The 19597-nt window shown below is 43.3% G+C and overlaps 1 protein-coding gene across 1 annotated transcript in view; it reads right to left on the reverse strand.

The window, feature by feature from the left end:
* The window catches only part of LOC144767527 (uncharacterized), a 279414-nt gene that overhangs the window by 214252 nt on the left and 45565 nt on the right, over nucleotides 1-19597 (reverse strand). The window lies entirely within an intron of this gene.

A 19597-nucleotide genomic window follows, 5' to 3' on the forward strand; every position in this document is an offset into this window, starting at 1 on the left:
CTACTCCACAGCCAATAACATGCCAAGTTACTGCAAGTCTGTCTGGGATTGCACCTTGCATTCAGACAACTCGCTCCTCATTCTCGCCCGTCACTTTCACGCTCACCCTGCATTCACAGCGATTAAAATGCACTTACACTGATCTGATGCACTCGCACCACTCACCCACTTATCCTGCACTCACAGTGGTCACTCTCCACTCACAATGCACGCTGTTCACCCTCTACCTCAGCCTGCAGTCACAGGAGCACACTACTTAGCCTGCACTTATGTGACACTTCACCCACCTGTCCCCCTCACTGCTCAATCTGCAATCTCACTCAAATAAGCCCACCACTAACTATACATTAATTCGCCCCACTCTGCACTTAGATCCACACCCTCATTCATATGGTCACCTCACTCACCCTGTAGTCACTCCTCCTACAATACTCTCGCATGGCTCACCCTGCACTCACATGGGCACTTCTGCCACCCACACAGTGCAGAGGTTTAATGTGCCTGCTACAAAGAACATGTACCAAGCAGATCACTGAACGGAGTGTGAGTAAACATTGAGTAGCGCTGTAAAAAAATGAAATGGTGAAAATGGAGAAATAAGCATACATGGACTTTATTTGCTCTTGTATCTTGTCCAAAAGTGAAGACTCATTGATGTTATGAACTGGATTTTGCCATATATAAACTTTGTGATTAATTTGTCATTCACTTTACATGTACTTAGGATTGTGCTCCCTCTGACCCTTTGTTTGTATAAAAAAATGAAATATTTGCCAGAAAGGTGCTATACAGAGATGAGGTGCATCGTTTGTAAGTGGTAGTGAGGACATTTATGGAGAAGGAGGAAATGGGGAGAGAGCGCCAAAAAAAACTGGTTCACTGTGTGCGACAAGTGCTAGGGCCAGCCCTGTCTGGGAGTGTTAGCCCCCACCCGAAGCTCGGGTCTAGTTACACCCCTGTACACATGTATGGGCATGTTGTGCCACATCACGGTTTTCCTACTAAATTACGCATTTACATGCACTGCAATCCAGCCTTCCAGGGGGTCTTTGATAGAGACAGATCTGTTTTTGCCCTGATGGCCTGGAATAATTCGTAAACAGATTCTTTTAAATACTGTTTGGTTTCATTTCTTTTTAATGTAATGGATGTGAGGGAGTCTATTACTATTTGTAGAGAAATGTGTTTGTTTCATGCAACAACAATAAAAAAGTTTATTTTACATCCAAGCGGGTCCTCACATATGAAAAATTGGAGGATTTCACAGATATTATTCACTGTTATATTAGTGGGCTGCCGCTTTGTTACAACAGTGAAAACACATCACAATCTCTGAATATTAGATGTAAATGCTTTTAGAATTTCAACTATAGTGCCTGTGCACCATCAGTAGCCTGGCTAAAGAGGGTATGGCAGAGCTGAAAGTAAATCATTTAAACTCAAAGCTGTACTGAACAAGGGCCCCCAAAATATTTTTGGCCCAGGGCACCTAAAATCCTTAACATGTCCCTGCCACCACAAAGTCTGTCAGACAACATTGCTCTGAAGTAAAATAGACAACATCATTCATTTATTATTAGTTCTATTTTTTTTAAACATAAGCCCAACGTGTCCTAAACCCCCACTGCTTCAGGCAAGCAACTTATTGAATCACTAAGGAATTTTCAATTAGGTTTTCGTTCAGTGCCCTCTCTGTGGACTTTCAACTTTGTCTTCGAATCCATAACTGGTTGGTGGGCAATTATCCCATTATAATAATTTCTAGAGAAGATTTGTTTCTCGTGTACCAGCTCTGAGCTAGGGAGTGCTCGTAAAATCTGACAACCCTGCCTCCCTTTCAACCTGAGGATGGCAGTAGCAAAAATCCATCCATAGATTGACCGTCTCTGTGGCGAAAGACAGGCACACCCATCACATTTATGTTGGTGGTGTTATTATCAATCAACGTTATGTGTAAAACAAAGCAACATAGTAAAAACTATTTGCTCACATTTTATCTTGGAAAATGGTGGTTGAGCTGTGTAATAAGCCTCTGTCATTTCACCACACCCACTTACTAAACACTCTTATTGTGTTGAACATTATTTGCTGGCTATGGCCCGGGATATGTGTGTGGCGGTCGATTATGTAGTGTACCAGATTCCAGAAATTTCTGTCAGGTGGTAGGGGGCCCAACATCTAAAACAAATCAGCTGGGAGGGCTCAACCTACAAAAGTTTGAAGACCTCTGCTCTAAACATATTAAGTACATAGATCCCTCGGTACAGCACTCTACAACCATACAGCATGCTGCAGGCACACCAGGACAATAAACACCCCAACTTTCATGGCCCATCAGCTTCCTTACACCTTGCTCTTCCAAAGAAAATCATACATGAGCGGCACAAACTTTTAAGAAGCTTCAGTTATGTGTTATTATTTTAAATTGAGCTATATATTATGAAAGCGGGTAAGTCTTTCTTGATGGTCTGACAATACAGTGTCTGTGTCTAGATTATTTTGTTCAATAACAAAAAATCCCTGTACCGTGGACTATAGCTAGCATACGTCAAATAAACTTGAGTCTACACAAGTCTGGATATTCTTACTATCTAATTCCAGGTCCACCCCCTTTCCCTTTTACGGTGAGGTGTGTGTTCTCTTATAGCTGCTATTCCTCTACAAACCACTGTTTGATGCTTAAAATCAGGAGGATCCAGGTTAGATTCAACTCGACAAAATCCAATAATGTCTGCCCCGGTAAGACAGTACATCCACCCACACTCAAACAGGTATTCAATAGAAAAAATGTGTGGTGGAAAGGAGGGCACCTCACGGGCGAACAACCCTCGGGGAACTTGGCTGATGTTACCAATTCAAAGCCCCTTTCTCATCATCGGTTAACCATCGTTTTCCAGAGAAAAATTTGTGTACAAAGCAAGAAAGTGCATGCAAAGAAAGTGCTCAACAAGAAGCTAAATCAATAGCTCCCTAATGTGACCAAAATAAAAGTGATATAAAATCATCAGCCACACACACTTTGGAACTTTATTATTCGTGCTAGTGTGAACTGGTGAGTTAAAAAGGCTGGTAGCTTAATGTCGCATACCACTACCTGACACCGACATGTTTCACTGCCCAGTTGCTTTATGGCAGATTCATCAGGGTATTACCACTCGGTCACCGCACCACTGTCGGACATCTTTTTAGGACACTGTTGAGTTGAAAAAACACCCATTAAAAGCCATCTCCGAACCAATCTCCCTTCCTTCTTTTATATAATGTTAACATCAGAGTCGGAATCATTACCCTTAATCCGCCCTGTCCTCTCATACCAGCTGATCAGGCAATAATCCACCACTGAGTCGATTGTAGCATCAATCTAAAAAACCGGTCCTTGGATGCTTGATTCCGGTCTGGGAAAGACATGGCTTGGTAGTTCGGACTGGACTGTTCCCATGAGGCACAGGGTCAGAGCTGATTTGCATATAGCCAGTGTCTAACCCAGGGTGGTGTGGAGTGCAAAAAAACGATGGATTTAGCCCCAGATCCTTGTACTGGGGTGAATGTATGACATTGTTCTACATTCTGTCCATCAACTGTGTTTTTTGCAATTTTCACCCCGAGTGGGCTGGGTATGCTCAGACGTGAGTCCCAGGCTCTCCACACCACTGGAGTCAAGCTATCCAGGCTGATGAAGGCTGATAGCCAGAAACCGGTCCTTGGATGCTTGATTCCGGTCTGGGAAAGACATGGCTTGGTAGTTCGGACTGGACTGTTCCCATGAGGCACAGGGTCAGAGCTGATTTGCATATAGCCAGTGTCTAACCCAGGGTGGTGTGGAGTGCAAAAAAACGATGGATTTAGCCCCAGATCCTTGTACTGGGGTGAATGTATGACATTGTTCTACATTCTGTCCATCAACTGTGTTTTTTGCAATTTTCACCCCGAGTGGGCTGGGTATGCTCAGACGTGAGTCCCAGGCTCTCCACACCACTGGAGTCAAGCTATCCAGGCTGATGAAGCCTGATAGCCAGATACCGGTCCTTGGATGCTTGATTCCGGTCTGGGAAAGACATGGCTTGGTAGTTCGGACTGGACTGTTCCCATGAGGATTTAGCCCCAGATCCTTGTACTGGGGTGAATGTATGACATTGTTCTACATTCTGTCCATCAACTGTGTTTTTTGCATACCACTACCTGACAACGACATGTTTCACTGCCCAGTTGCTTTATGGCAGATTCATCAGGGTATTACCACTCGGTCACCGTACCACTGTCGGACATCTTTTTAGGACACTGTCGAGTTGAAAAAACACCCATTAAAGCCATCTCCGAACCAATCTCCCTTCCTTCTTTTATAAAATGTTAACATCAGAGTCAGAATCATTACCCTTAATCCGCCCTGTCCTCTCATACCAGCTGATCAGGCAATAATCCACCACTGAGTCGATTGTAGCATCAATCTAAAAAATACAAATTAAAGGTCTATAGTTAGAGCTAGCACGTATGCTCTGCGTCACTGTATGAAATGTACCCTTACATCTACACATGGTCATTACTTCTCTTGAGCCCTGGGCACCAACCACCCTTATCCCAGTCGTTTTCCTTTTGCATCTAACACAGGAATATGGTCGCGGTGAGCCCAAGGTCCCAGTCGCCCTGTAAGGGTCGTTTGTGCAGAAAGCATGTGTCTCTCTCCGGTCAACTAGCATGGCTCGGTAATGTTGCCGTGTATTACCTTCGTCCCGCGAGCTTAACTGCTAAAGACCCCACTCCATACCTATGCCGCCAACCACTCTCCTCACCGTACAAATATGGAGCCAGGACCTTATATCAACCCAGGAACGCCGCGTCTTCACTCCCGGCGTTATTTAAAGTAGTGTTGATTTCGCTAACCCGGGAGTTTCCGATCACGTGATTTTTGATTTTTGATTTTTGACTTGATCAAAAAACTGGAATAGCGCAGTTATCCACGTAAGGTGGTTAGGAATGCGAGAAAAAGGGCACTTAATACACCACGCAGTGCCCTACTTTAACATACCAATAAAGATAGGAAAGACTGTCTACCAGTGGTGATGACGTTCGACCCGATGGCCACAAAAATTAGACAGTCCATCAGAAAACATTGGAATTTATTATCCAATAAGGATTTCTCCATGCCACCACCAAGATTCGCTTTTAAACGGTCAGGGAATTTAAAGGACAGGCTTGTCCACACCCGTGACCGGGTGCCCAAGAGAAATGACCGCACAACTGTACCTAATGGGCATTACCCGTGTGGGATGTGCTCAGTGTGCCCACTCACTAAGAAGAGCAATAGTGTGAAGTTGACAACAGGAAGGGAATGGTTTAAAACCACTTTAGCAATTGTAATACCGCTTATGTGGTATATAGACTACTGTGCAGTTGTGGTCTCCAATACATTGGACTAACTACAAGGAAAATTAAGGTGCGTATACAAGAACACCTTAGCACCATCAAGTTAGGTAAACTCACGACTAAACTTGTGCAGCACTGCCATCAGGAGGGACATGACTTCACGTGGACCGTGCTAGAAACAGTAAAGGGTAATCCGAAGAACATGGAGACAGTATTACTAAATAAGGAAGCGAGATGGATCTACAGAGAACGTAGTGACACACAGGGTTTGAATGAGATCATTGAGTGGAATAGAGTGAAATGAATGTCCTCCGTAAATCCTGTCCACAGATGTTTCTCATGTACTTATCACTCAGCCTGCTATGTTTGGTGCTCCTTCTGTCCATTAGTGAGAGGGTGTTGATGGCTATGAATGAACCCTGTGATCCTGGTTAAAACACAAAACACTGGCCCATGGTGCATGTGTAGGGCTGTATTCTCAGTTATTATAATACCTGGCTAATATAGTCCTGAGAGTGCCTTCTTCTTGTTTAGAGAACAAAAGAGGCCTGTGTAATGTGCAAAGGTAGAGGAGTCTGAATATCTGCCCTGAATTGTTTCTCTTACTGTCCCTATATATAGTGGAGGTGAGATATATGGGTGTAATTGGCAGCAGTCGGTACATTTATAGACCTTGGAGAATGAGAATAGCAATTGAACTTTGGCTCAGGAATCACGTTCTTTGACTCCACTCCAAGATGGCGCTTGTCATTCCCATACGCAATCATGCCACTGTGAGCATGCCCCGTAAAACATCTGCCTTGATTTGCTTCTTTCTCTCACTGTCCTTATATACAGTGGAGTTACGACATAGGGGTTTAACTGGTAGCAGACGGGATCTTTATAGACCTTGGAGAATGAAAATAGCGATCAGGCTTAGTAATCACGTTTGTTTATTCCACTCTAAGATGGCGCTCGCCAAGCCTATGCACGGTCAGGATACTGTGAGCATGCGCCAAAAATCACGTGATCGGAAACTCCCGGGTTAGCGAAACCAACACTACTTTAAATAACGCCGGGAGTGAAAACGCAGCGTTCCTGGGATGATATAAGGTCCTGGCTCCATATTTGTACGGTGAGGAGAGTGGTTGGCGGCATAGGTATGGAGTGGGGTCTTTAGCAGTTAAGCTCGCGGGACGAAGGTAATACACGGCAACATTACCGAGCCATGCTAGTTGACCGGAGAGAGACACATGTTTTCTGCACAAACGACCCTTACAGGGTGACTGGGACCTTGGGCTCACCGCGACCATATTCCTGTGTTAGATGCAAAAGGAAAACGACTGGGATAAGGATGGTTGGTGCCCAGGGCTCAAGAGAAGTAATGACCATGTGTAGATGTTCATACAGTGACGCAGAGCATACGTGCTAGCTCTAACTATAGACCTTTAATTTGTATTTTTTAGATTGATGCTACAATCGACTCAGTGGTGGATTATTGCCTGATCAGCTGGTATGAGAGGACAGGGCGGATTAAGGGTAATGATTCCGACTCTGATGTTAACATTTTATAAAAGAAGGAAGGGAGATTGGTTCGGAGATGGCTTTTAATGGGTGTTTTTTCAACTCAACAGTGTCCTAAAAAGATGTCCGACAGTGGTGCGGTGACCGAGTGGTAATACCCTGATGAATCTGCCATAAAGCAACTGGGCAGTGAAACATGTCGGTGTCAGGTAGTGGTATGCGACATTAAGCTACCAGCCTTTTTAACTCACCAGTTCACACTAGCACGAATAATAAAGTTCCAAAGTGTGTGTGGCTGATGATTTTATATCACTTTTATGTTGGTCACATTAGGGAGCTATTGATTTAGCTTCTTGTTGAGCACTTTCTTTGCACGCACTTTCTTGCTTTGTACACAAATTTTTCTCTGGAAAAGGATGGGTAACCGATGATGAGAAAGGGGCTTTGAATTGGTAACATCAGCCAAGTTCCCCGAGGGTTGTTCGCCCGTGAGGTGCCCTCCTTTCCACCACACATTTTTTCTATACCTGTTTGAGTGTGGGTGGATGTACTGTCTTACCGGGGCAGACATTATTGGATTTTGTCGAGTTGAATCTAACCTGAATCCTCCTGATTTTAAGCATCAAACAGTGGTTTGTAGAGGACTAGCAGCTATAAGAGAACACACACCCCACCGTAAAAGGGAAAGGGGGTGGACCTGGAATTAGATAGTAAGAATATCCAGACTTGTGTAGACTCAAGTTTATTTGACGTATGCTAGCTATAGTCCACGGTACAGGGATTTTTTGTTATTGAATTTACGTGAGTGGAGGGCTATCCCTTTTTGGTACCGTTTCGTTTCCCTCTTGGCTCCTTTTTGTTATTACATCTAGATTATTTTGTGCCAGGTAACTTATTGTACACGCTCCTGTCCACGATGGCGATCAGAGGTTCCCATTACAAGTTCCTTCTTTGTGTCAATTGCTGGCCAATGCAATCTCTGAAATGCCTCCTGATCTGCAAGAAGCTGATCTGGTCTTTCTCTGCGCTTCCTGCACTAAGCTGCAGAACTATCCATCCCTGTTGGTACTATCCACACATATTTCTAAAAAGCTCCTTTCTTTAAAAGGGAACAGACTAAGGGCCTTTTCAGACTCAAGATGGCATCTGTGAGTGAGGTAGGAGCAGGGGGCTGCTGTGTAGTTCCGAGTAGAATCAATCTACAGTTTAGAAAAAACTAAAATGCCTATTTCAAGAACCAATATGAAAGACACCCCTTCCTCGATTTACCACTGCCCAGTTCAACAGACATATACTACCAGGAGCTCACCAATAACAGCAATCACTCATAGATGCATCTTTAATATAATTTAGGAATCTAGTATCGAAGCAGCAACAGCACACTGCACACAGATGATATCACCATTGCAGACTGTAAGTGGCACGTACTTGGATATCTCAAACATTACGCACTATACAAATTAGACATACATGCAAACAATCAACTTGGTTTGTCGGGTGAGTCTATTTTTTTCTGTGGACATACGTACAGAGAAGGAAAGCATCTCCATACAATTACATGTGCATGCATTCAAAAATTACTTCTACCTGACGGACAGAATACTTTTCATAAATATCGCTAGTGTTGTAATTAGAAATCAACAGCTCTTTCAGTAGCGGCATATCCCCTGACAAAGTGGCGGGCCGAACCAGAGGAGGGAGGGAGGTGGGAAGGGGGCTTCAGGGATAAAAATAAACATTCATTAACCCCGTTGCCGCTGTCTCCCGCCGCATCGCACTCTTCCTGCTTCTGGGCACAGACTTCCAGACTTCACTGCGGCCAATCCTGATGCTGCATGAAATCAGCATTGGGATTGGCCTGAGCGCTGGCAGCTTACACTCCCAGGCAGACCTAGAGCCCATGTCTGCTCTCTCCAACCCCAACAACGCAGCTGGAGAGAGCTTCACTGCACACGAGGATTTGGCCGGCCCGAGGTGGCCGGCCAAACCCTCATGCGCAGTGAAGGGAGTCCCCCACCAGCAGTGTCATCCCCTGGACCCACACCAAGACTCACCAGAGTCCTGGGGCGGGTCCAGGGGATTCAAATAAAATGATTATAAAACAGGTTTAAAACCTGTTTTATTATCGTTTTATTTGAGGGTGGGGGGCGCTACTTCGCCCTAATGAAAGGGCCGCCTGCTGAGCTCTTCCACAAATGTTCACTTTTAAAGAATAATATTTAGGTTCAATCTCTACTTCTTGCAATCCCCGATCCCATGTTCAGAGATTAGAAAGTGCCTCAATGAATGTAACTATAGGTTTCACTGGCTGGAACAATACAAAGACATTGGCTACTCAGGAGATAGAAAATCACTGAGGAACGTGAACATTAGGATGACTCTATGGATTACAGGGTCCGGTCCATCCAGCCCTTCAGTGGTCATGATGAATACATTTCAGTAGTGCAAAGTGCACTACCATTATTCTTTGCGAGTTGATGACTTTTGTAAAGTACTTAATATTCATTGACTTTCTTCATGCAAATGTATTCTTTGCTGTTGTAGGTATGTAATGGTATTTATACAGCCTGACCCTATGTAGAAAGTGAGTTGCTTCTTCGCATGAAGTAAGTACAAGTGGTAAAGAGTGAAGTGAGACACGCTTGTTGTATTCTTATTTATAGACAATTCCCTTTTAATATAATATTCCATCCCTGTATATATTTCCCTTTTAATAGAATGCATATTCTTTGCTGCGCATGCACACTGTGTAATGGATTCTATTTAGAATTGTTATGATCTGAAGTAAAAGGGTTAAGAAAGCTACATGTAACCTGGAGAATGGAAGTACTGTGCTGCAACTGAATAAACCTTGGACTTTCTTACCTGGATTTATCTCCTCTTTTTTACAAATTTGGCGACGAGGGTGTCTGGTACCTACTACTGCAGCAGCACAGGTGTGGTACACCTGATTTGGACCTGATTTGGATTACTTATGGAATTTTAATCTATTTTGGACGTTTTAAAATTGTTGGAGATTGAGGACTTATCACTTCCATAAGGAAAACGTTCTACCAACGATCTGTTTATATACTGAAGAATTGGTAACTTTTATCTTTCTTGGCATAATACCTACAGCTGGGAATTTTTCTGCACAACGTTTGATTGGCAACGTTTTTGATCTGGAGACTGCACTGGTGTGGGCACTGCGTGTTATTGAAACTACGAGGTTCCTGAGTTTCTACTCAAAGGTTTCATATTATTTCAAGCATTTGAGCAAATGTTTACCTTCAATTCTTGTTTCAACGGATGAATTTCTCACACGCGACGAACGAAGGCTGCCCATGCGACAGAATCTCCGTGCGCTTGGTTGAAAAGCGTAGTTGCCATAGTTTCAGTTGTACCTGTGCGACAAAATCTCCGTGCGCTTGGGTGAAAAGCGTAGTTGCCATAGTTTCAATTGTATGATGCTGCACGCATAGAACGTCACGTCGAATCACGTGAAAGCGGCCATATTTGTTTACATCGGTACCGGCAAATTTTCTCTTCAGCAGCTGCCGTAATTCTAATGCGATTTTGAAATAAAGGTACTGTTTTTTTTTTTACACATTTTACACATATGGCTCTACGATCTTTGCGACAATCTAATTGAACACTATTAGAAGATCGTACTCATTGGAAGTGGAACATTTGTATCGGTGCTCACCATTTGTGGATTTTATTTCATGAGTCCAACATATACAACTACCTTATGGGACTTAACATCGCTGATGTACACAGCTGGTGTACTCAAGGATTGTTTTCATTGTGAATTCTAGGTGGATGTTTATTTAATTTTTTGTGTTTTCTTTTCTTTCAACAGTTATTTTTACCATTTTGCACTATCTTGTTCTGTATCTATCTGGTGCAATTATTTTACATTTTCACACCATGTAGTTTGACCCTCCTTCAAAAATTTTACAGTGTAAAGGTGATCCCCCCATTCCCTGGAATAGATGGAAAGAAGAGTTCCTGACTTATTTAAAAGCTATTGATGGGGAAAGAATGGGAAATGAAAGAAAGAAAAACATTTTTCTGCATTGTTTAGGATCCGAGGGGCAAGCTATATTTAGAAATTTACCACCTGTGCCTGGAGACTCTGGTGTGTTTGATGAAGCCATGCTTCGTGTAGAAACGCGTTTCAAACCCACAACCAGCATTGCTCTAAATCGTTATAAATTTTATACCAGAGCACAGAAGGAAAACAAATCTTTTGATGATTTTTTAACGGGTTTGAGAGCTTTAGTGGTTTCATGCAATTTTGGAGCAATGACAGATGAGATGATTAGGGATCAGATAATTGTTAATGTTAAAAGCAAGAAAACGCAAGAACAGTTGTGGATTTTAGGTAATCCTACTTTGTTAGAAAGTATTTCCACTGCTAAAGCTTTTGAGCAATCTAACAAGTGGATGAAAACTATCGAGGAAACGAGCACTAGAAGTGGCAAGAATGATAAACTTAGTGAAGAAGTATGTGCGATGAACAATGTTACTAAAGGTTTTCAAAATTATAGAAATTTATCGCGTAATCGTATTGTATGTTTTAGATGTGGGAGTTACAATCACGTAGCTTCCTTCAAGTTTTGTCCTGCTTTGGGAAAAGAGTGCAACAAGTGTGGCAGAATTGATCATTTTTCCAAATCCTGCAGAGAAGACAAGAAGAAAATTGGGGACAAAAGTAGTTACTTTAAAAAAGGGGAAGTCTCTTGTGTGAGAGATGACACGGATTTTGGGTCTAGTTTATCAAGGTGTGAGCGCATTGGGTCTGATGAATCTCTTAAGGAAAGAGGAATGATTGTGTCATTAGTGAGTTTAGGGTCACTTGAGGAAGATGTTTTAAACTCTCCTAAATATATAGTTAGATTTAAGGATGTTGAACTTGAGCTTATGACTGATTCCGGGTCTCCTTGAACAATTAGAACAGAAGAATATTTTGATGAAAAGTATGAATCTAAAATCGCTAAAAGTGATTTATGCCCTCCTGATGTAATGGCACAAAGTTTCAATGGTTCAAACATTGATTTCATTGGTTACATTGCTTCCACCATTTATTTTAAGGATCAATCTGCTTACATCAAATTATATGTTGTATTATATGTTGTAGTAAAGGGTGTGAATGTTCTGGGCTGGCGTGATCAATTCAAACTTAACATCATGTTGAATCCACGCAGCAAAGATCCGGTTATGGTGTTGCAAGATGAGTGTGTTTCAGATAAAAGAGTTATGTTTGTGGAGGAGGGTAAAGCTTGGAAGATACTATCCAGTGAGTTTTCTGGAGTTTTTTCAGATAAATTAGGTAGATTAAGAGGTTTCACTCATGTTATCAAGCTCAAACAACGAGCTGAACCAGTTGTGCAAAAACTTAGACCTGTACCACTAAATGTTAGAGAAGAGTTAAGTGATGCACTAAATGATATGTTAAAAAATGACGTCATAGAAGAAATAAAATCCTCAGAATGGGTTTCGCCAGTAGTTTTGGCGCGTAAACCTGATAAGTCTTTGAGACTCTGCATAGATTTGAGGGCTTTGAATGCGAACATAGTAGTGGATTGTCATCCGCTGCCGAATATCAACGAAGTGGTGAGTATGCTTGGTGAGGCTGTTGTTTTTTCTACTTTGGATCTGAGGTCTGCGTACCACCAGGTGGTGTTGGCAGAAGAATCGCGCCATCTCACAGCATTTATCACGCCTCAGGGGTTGTATCAATTCAAACGGATGCCTTTTGGTCTGGCATCGGCAGCCTCAGTTTTTCAGAGGTCGATGTATCATATTTTTAAGGACATGAGTAACTACGTACAGTGTTTTTCAGGACGACATCCTGGTGTTTTCTAAAAGTGATGAAATACACATGGAACATCTGAGAAATGTGTGTAAAATGTTGGCTAAGTTTGGTCTTACCATTAAGAGTAAAAAGTGTAAGTTGTTCCAAAAAACTGTGGAATATTTAGGACATACTGTGTCTGAAAAAGGTGTTGCTCCAAAGAGGTCGTTAGTTGATGCGATTTTGAAAGCTCCCGCACCTGATTGCAAAGATAAATTGTTATCATTTTTAGGACTCTGTGAATATTATAGTAAGTTTATAGTTGGTTTTGCAACTAAAATGGAGCCTTTGAGAGAATTAACCAGGAAGGATGTAGAATTTGTGTGGAGTACTAAACAACAAAATGCTTTTGACAGTATTAAACTTGACATGGTGTCAGCTCCTACACTTAAGCCTTTTTGTTTGAACAAACTTTGTGTTTTAACAGTAGATGCTAGTCTTTATGGTCTTGGTTGTGTGCTTTCACAACGTTCGGGTAAAGAAGATTGGAATGTTGCTTTCGCATCTAGGTCTTTAAACCTCACTGAAAGACGGTATGCTGTGATCGAAAAGGAATTGTTAGGATGTGTATGGGCTGTTGAGCATTTACGGAATTATATTTGGGGGGTTAGATTTTTAATACGTACAGATCATAAGCCGTTAGTAGGTATTCTTTCACCTGGTGGAAGTTTAAGTGCGACTGCTCGAATTGCTAGATTGATGTCGCGGTTGCAAGAATACAGTTTTGACATAGAATATGTACCTGGTAAACTCAATGTGACTGCAGATTGTTTGTCAAGATTACCGTGTCCCAGTGTAAATGATGATGAAGATGTAGAAGTTGTGGTCAGTATTTCTGATTTGTTGTCTGAAAATTTCAGTGTTATTTCAGAGGATTTGTGGATGAAAAGCATGAGTGAGGATCATATTTTATGTAAGGTGAGAGAATATGTCAATTCGGGTTGGCCTTCTAAGGAGCTGATTCCTGCTGAAGTTATGCCTTTTTACAATGTTGCTGATGAGTTGGCCATTGAGGGAAATTTGTTATTCAGAGCTGGAAAATGTATTCCACCCTGTGCAGTAAGGAATGTTATTTTACAAATGAGTCATGAATGCCACATGGGAATGTCGTCCATGAAAAGATTAATTAAATCAAATTTCTGGTGGCCAGGAGTTGATAAGTTTGTAGATAGGTTTGTTAGAGAATGTCCTGAGTGCATTGAAAGTGATAAAACATGTAAATGTGATCCGGCACCTTTGACTCCCGTGAATTGGCCGGATCATCCGTGGCAGAAATTAGGGATTGATATTGCTGGTCCATTTAATTTTTTGCCGCAAGAGTGTAGGTATGCAATTGTTACTGTCGATTATCACTCCAAGTGGCCTTAGGTCAAACTTGTACCTCATCCTAACACTGAAAGTGTTATTTTGTTTTTGAGAGAAATATTTTCAAGAGAAGGATTCCCAGAAAGTATAGTAACTGATAACGGAGTACAGTTCAAATCTTTAGAGATGTTGGAGTTTTTGCGCACTTATGGTATAAAACATTGTACCACAGCTTTGTATGAACCACAAGGAAATGGACTAGTTGAGAGATATAACAGGGTTCTCAAACAAGATATCTTATGGGCACGGAAGTTTGGGGGAATGTGGAAAGAGAAATTGAGAGAAAAGTTATGGTTGTACCGGATAACACCTCATGCTACAACAGAAGTGTCACCTTTCCGCCTACTGAAAGGTAGAGATCCTGTATCTAATTTGTGCCCTTGGTGGTTTAAGAAGAGTGTTGGTTATCACATGGTTGATGTGAATGTCAAGGATGTGGCTGAGAAAGTGGAACTTAAACAAAGTAAATACAAATGTGATTATGATTCTAGAATGAGAGTCAAACCACCCACATTTATGGTAGGTGATGTTGTTAGGATCCGTAAACCTGGTTATGTTACCAAAGGTGAGACGAAGTTTGGTAAGCCTATGAAGGTTGTGAAAGTTTATTACAACAGCATTGTTACTCAAGATGGCAAGAGATGGAATGTTAGAAGGGTATCTAAGTGTATATCTTGATATCTTAATATTCCTATTGTGTTCTGAAGTGTACCTTTTATATGAGTTAGATTTTTGAAATGTTGTAACTTGCCATTCAATTTTCTTTAGGGGGAAAATGTGTTGTATTCTTATTTATAGACAATTCCCTTTTAATATAATATTCCATCCCTGTATATATTTCCCTTTTAATAGAATGCATATTCTTTGCTGCGCATGCACACTGTGTAATGGATTCTATTTAGAATTGTTATGATCTGAAGTAAAAGGGTTAAGAAAGCTACATGTAACCTGGAGAATGGAAGTACTGTGCTGCAACTGAATAAACCTTGGACTTTCTGGATTTATCTCCTCTTTTTTACAACGCTCTATAAAAGCCATCCCTGATAGAACATTCTATAGCTGTAGGCCTAGGTGTACCATACAACCCAACATACGCTATGCTATGCTATGGTGACTTGTATAGCGCTCGGCTGCCTCAGCAAAGGGGCGTCCCGGCGCTGCGGAAGGACAGTGTACAGTGAGGTGGAGACGCTAAGGACGAAACTATTGTTGGAAGAGGTGTGTTTTGATAGCCTTTCTGAAGACTAGGAGATCTTGTATCCCACGGATAGCTTCAGGGAGACTATTCCATAGCTTGGCCGCTAGGAAACTGAAAGAGCGGCCGCCCACTCTAGCCAGTCTGATGCGAGGGATAATCGCAAGATGCTGCCCCTCTGACCGGAGCGATCTCCTAGGGATGTACTCTGACAGGAGTGGGCGAAGCATTGGGGGGGAGGAGGTTTTAAGGATTTTGAAAGCGAGGCACAGTGCTTTAAACTGGACCCTTTTGCCCACCGGGAGCCAGTGCAGTTTCTTCAAGGTTCCCGATACTTAGGAATGGCGCGGGAGACCAACCAGAGCCCTGGCGGCCGCATTCTGAACTCTTTGCAATCTAGTAATTTCAGCTACATTAGCCCCCAATAGAAGGGAGCTCGCATAGTCCAGTCTGGAAAGAATGGTCGCCTGGACGATAAGTTGGCGAGTGCGGCAGTCGAAGAACTTCAGAATGGGCCTGATGTTACGCAGGACGCCAAAGCATGTGGCGGCAACTTTTTTGGTGTGGTGCGTGAACTTTAAAGCAGAGTCCACCCAAACTCCCAGGTTTTTGACACATTCCTTAGGCGTAGGGGGTGGGCCTAGCACATCCGGCCACCAGTTGTCACCCCAGGACGAAGTGTTTTTGCCCAGGAGGAGAATCTCCGTTTTCCCGGCATTTAATTGAAGAAAATTCGCCGTCATCCAGTTGGTGATGTCCGTGAGTGTCTGTTTGAAGTGTTGAGCCTCCAGACCACTGTTGTCATTAAGTGCCACCACCAACTGGGTATCGTCAGCGTAGGATACCAGGGCAAGTCCATTTCTTCTAGCTACCTCTGCCAGGGGGCGGACATATACATTGAACAGGGTAGGGCTCAGGGAAGAGCCTTGCGGCACTCCCTGTCCAATGTTATGTTCCTCAGAGATGTAAGGAGGGGTAGAGACTCTAAAAGACCTGTTGAGAAGGAAGTCTCTAAACCATCCCAGCGCTGACCCAGTAATCCCAATTTCCTCCAGTCTCGTCAAGAGGACCTCATGTGACACCGTGTCGAAGGCAGCACTAAGGTCCAATAGGACCAGTGCTGCCGTGCCTCCGGTGTCTAGGATGGTACGGAGGTCCTCTGAAACACTGAGCAAGGCGGTCTCGGTGCTATGACCGACTCTAAACCCGTGTTGAGAGTCATCCAAGATGTTATTGGTAAGGAGGAAATCTGTCAGAATATTATTGACGTGTGCCTCGATAATTTTGGCAGGCCAAGGGAGCAGGGAGATAGGTCTAAAGTTCTCAGGAAGCGAGGGGTCTAGCGTGGGTTTTTTTAGAATGGGAGAAACCCAGGCCTGCTTCCACTTGGAGGGAACTTTAGCGATCAGAAGGGACCGGTTGATGATTTCTCGGATGTGCTCAGTGACAGATTCATGGGCTTCACAGAAGGTATCCGGTTTAAGGGGATCTGCAGGAGAGCCTGATTTAATCTTTTTGCAGATTTTTTGGAAACTCTCTCGCTCAAGCGTGGGAAAAGAGGAGAGAGAGGGCCTAGTAGGATCAAAGATGGCCAATGGCTGCGGGCTTTTGGGAAAGGTGTCGTAGATTTTCAAGATCTTATTGGTGAAGAAGTTGGCCATGTTATTACAGAGGTCGGGGGAAGTGATAGTGGTGTTGACAGTTTTCTTTGCAGTAAGATCTTTCAAGATTTTAAATACAGCTTTCGAGGTGTTAGAGCTGTTATTGATTTCCTTGGCAAAATATGCCGCCCTTATTCTGCAGATCTTACGATGGTAGGTTTTTTGGAGCATGACATAGTCTAGTTTTAGATTGGCATCATAGTTTTTCCTCCATGCCCTCTCTGCCTTTTTGCATTCCTTTTTCAGGCTTGCTAATTCGGAGTTATACCAAGGGCTAGCTGCATGGGTGCGAGCTTTGGAGCTTCTGGCCGGGATCAAGGTATCAAGTGCCTGAGTGATCCACAGGCAGACCTGGTCATAGCTTGCATCTAAATCTTCGGTAAGGGGTGGAGGATTTAGCACCAGAAGATTGTGTAGGTCTTCAAGATGAAGCTTTCTCCATGGCCGTTTCTGGACTGAAGGAGTAGGTACCGCGACAGATCTCAAGTTGCACGGGATAGACAGAGTTACTAAGTGATGATCGGTCCAGGTCATGGGGATTGGCATGCCTGCGGAGCAGCTCGTGATATTGGAAAAAATGGGGTCAAGAAGGTGACCCGCTGTGTGAGTGGGGCCCTTCACAAGTTGAGTGAGTTGGAAAGCCGCAAGATCAGCCAGAAAGGTGGATATTTTGGGTTCAGAGTCCTTATCAAGATGGAAATTAAGGTCACCCATTATTGTAAAGTTGGCAGATTTGAAGATGTTGGTGTCTAAAAACTGTAAGAGTGAGCTAATGAAAGGGGCATCTGCACCAGGGGGTCTATAAATTAAGAGCCCCGTCGCGCAGAACTGAGGGTTAGCTTTGATTGAGAAACGCGCACTTTCACAACCCTTAATATCAGTTTTGCTGAATAGACAATCGAGATGGGATTTGATTATTAGAGCCAAGCCCCCCCCTCTCGTGCCTCTATTCACAGTGTGAATGGTATAACCTGTGGGAGTCGCCAAGTTGCAAACCGAGTCCATTTCATCGAGAAGCCACGTCTCCGTCATGAACAGGGCATCGAGAGAGTGGTCAGTTAGGAGGTCAGAAATTTCCGAGTGGTGTTTATGCACAGATCTCACATACCTCCCAACTTCCCTTCACCCGGTATGTGCTCCAACACTACAGACAAGGCACTAAGCTCTGCAGGAAAAGGTGCTACTCTCTCTCTACTGTCTTGAATACAGCTTTGCAACGCATCCAATCAAAGAGTTGTTACTTAAATAAGGTGCGAAAAATCTTCGTCCACCAATTTTTGAGTTCTCAAATCTGGACAAGCATATTTTCTTTCAAACTGTCATATTTTTCACTGTCTTGCTATTTTACTGTAGGAAATGACAAGACACATGCTATTACAGTTCAGAGAACAATGAACAAATATTGAAAATTTGTAAAGCATTCAGCTGTAATCTATTTAAATCACATTAGTACAAATTCTAATCTGCTGACAAATAATATGTGACTATATAATTCCTAGCAATTATAGCATATATAGCCTCAAATACCAAACTATAACAGGGTAAAAGTGACTCATGGAAGGGCAGATGCCATAGCAGTGTGAATCTAATGTGATATTCCTTTGGCCTAAAGCTCAAGCCCATCACCGAAAAACATGTAGACCCCACCTGAGCCACAGGGTTGATTTTGCTGATGCGAAGAATTACCATTTGCAGATGAGAATCTTTGTAGCTCCACGCTATCACAGTATAAACACGTGAGTGTGGTTATGTCTTTCTATAGTATGAAGTTATAGTGGTACTTTTTTAGTGATTCTGTCTTTTGATGGTGCTTCCGCCATTTTCATCACTTTCTACAAAGCTACAACGTTTGGCTGGGGAGTTCACAAGTGACCAATTAAACGCCAGATTTGGTGATATGGAATTTTGTCTGTGCCCAGATCTGCCGGGGTCAGATTCCTAACCCACGAGGGCACTACGATGAGGAAGTAATACCATTTGACCTACAGCCCTGCCACGAACTTGATCAACAGTTCTGCATAGGCATTTATGTCAGGATACCTATCAGTCCCAGTTCGGTTTTAGGGACACAGTGGTAATCCAAACATTCTTTACTTTTTTGAAAAACAAAATCAAAGACATTGAATAGTACTAGGAGCCCAGGGAGATTTCCCCTGCTTGGCCTGGTTCAGGAGCTCCAACTGGGGGGGAGGGGGGGTACCCACCATCTTGGGCTCCGTCCTCTGGCCCACTGCATGGCTAAGCGCCCAGTTTGGGGTCCCGCAGGCCTGGAGAGGCCTTCCTTGCATGTCCGAGCCCAGGAGCTCCGACAGGACCCCGAGGCCCCACCGTGCACTGTGAAGGACTCTGCCAACCTGGGTTCCATCCTGCCCCATGGCCAAGATCCCTGGTAGGGGTTCTACCGGGCATGGAAAGGACTCTCCTGCTTCACCCGCGTGTTAAATTGCCTTCAGGCCACGGATCGAAGGCCCGTTGGGGCCTCCCACGCAGCCCCATGCCTGAGCCCATGTGGGGCTTTGAGCCCCCGGATTGCAGAGCCCCAATCCCCTCAAAGGACAAGTGGAAGCCCTGTGTTTTAATACACAGCACGCCCAGATGGCCATTATTCAAGCCCGACCATCTGGTCGCGTGCAATCCTTTCCATTTGCACTATCAGGTAGCTGAGCCGCCCCG

The sequence above is a fragment of the Lissotriton helveticus genome, chromosome 7, assembly GCF_964261635.1.
Source record: "Lissotriton helveticus chromosome 7, aLisHel1.1, whole genome shotgun sequence".
Classification (NCBI taxonomy): Eukaryota; Metazoa; Chordata; class Amphibia; order Caudata; family Salamandridae; genus Lissotriton; species Lissotriton helveticus.